Here is a 1030-nt window from a genome sequence, read left to right as displayed (position 1 = left end):
CGGGGAACTCTTGAATAGACCTGCTCCAGTGAACCCACCGAACATCGAAGCAGCACCTATAGACCTTCCTATAGATGTCACTCCACCAACGATGGAAGAAATCAGGATGGCCATCGGAAAAATCAAGAGCGAGAAAGCAGCAGGACCTGACAATATACCAGCTGAAGCGCTAAAGTCAGACACAGAAGTAATTGCAAGTATGCTTCACATCCTATTCAGGATAATTTGGGAAGAAGAAGAACAAGTGCTGACGGACTGGAAAGAAGGACACCTCATCAAGATACCAAAGAAAGGAGATCTGAGCAAATGTGAGAATTACAGAGGCATCACACTGTTGTCAGTACCAGGGAAAGTTTTCAACAGAGTGTTGCTGAACCGAATGAAAGACTCAGTAGACGCCCAACTTTGAGATCAATAAGGCTGAATTCCGTAAGGATTGGTCATGCACAGACCGAATCGCGACACTGCGGATCATTGTTGAACAAACAGTTGAGTGGAACTTGTCACTATACATCAAATTCATTGACTATGGGTAGGCGTTTGACAGTGTGGATAGAACATTATCATAAGTTCCTCGGCACTACGAAGCACCTGAGAAAATCGTCAACATCATTCGGAATTCATACGATGAACTACACCGCAAAGTCGTGCATGGAGGACAGATGACAGACACATTTCAAGTAAGGACCGGGGTCAAGAAAGACTGCCTACTCTCTCCCTTTCTCTTTTGGTAGTCGACTGGATTATGAAGACCTCGATATCCGAGGGAAAGCACGGAATACAATGGACAGCTCAGAATCAATTAGAAGATTTGGACCTCACAGACGACCTGGCCTTTCTATCTCATGCAAACGAACAAATGCAGATGAAGACAACTAGTGTAGCAGTAGCCTCTGCATCATTAGGCCTCAATATACATAAAAGAAAAAGCAATATCCACAAGTGCTACACGGTGAACACCAACTCAATCACACTTGATGGAGAGGCTCTGGAAGATGTGGAATCCTTCACGTACCTAGGAAGCATCATC

At 44.6% G+C, this 1030-nt stretch overlaps 1 protein-coding gene across 1 annotated transcript in view; it reads right to left on the bottom strand.

Moving 5' to 3' along the window:
* The window catches only part of Smp_094130 (Palmitoyltransferase ZDHHC,putative), a gene marked incomplete at its 3' end in the record, with an annotated part of 46221 nt that overhangs the window by 3398 nt on the left and 41793 nt on the right, over nt 1-1030 (bottom strand). The gene's annotated exons all lie outside the window — the stretch shown is intronic.

Source organism: Schistosoma mansoni, assembly GCF_000237925.1.
Source record: "Schistosoma mansoni, WGS project CABG00000000 data, supercontig 0148, strain Puerto Rico, whole genome shotgun sequence".
Lineage (NCBI taxonomy): Eukaryota > Metazoa > Platyhelminthes > Trematoda > Strigeidida > Schistosomatidae > Schistosoma > Schistosoma mansoni.
The sequence above is the reverse complement of the archived record's forward strand: the minus strand, read 5'-3'. Positions and strand labels throughout refer to the sequence as shown.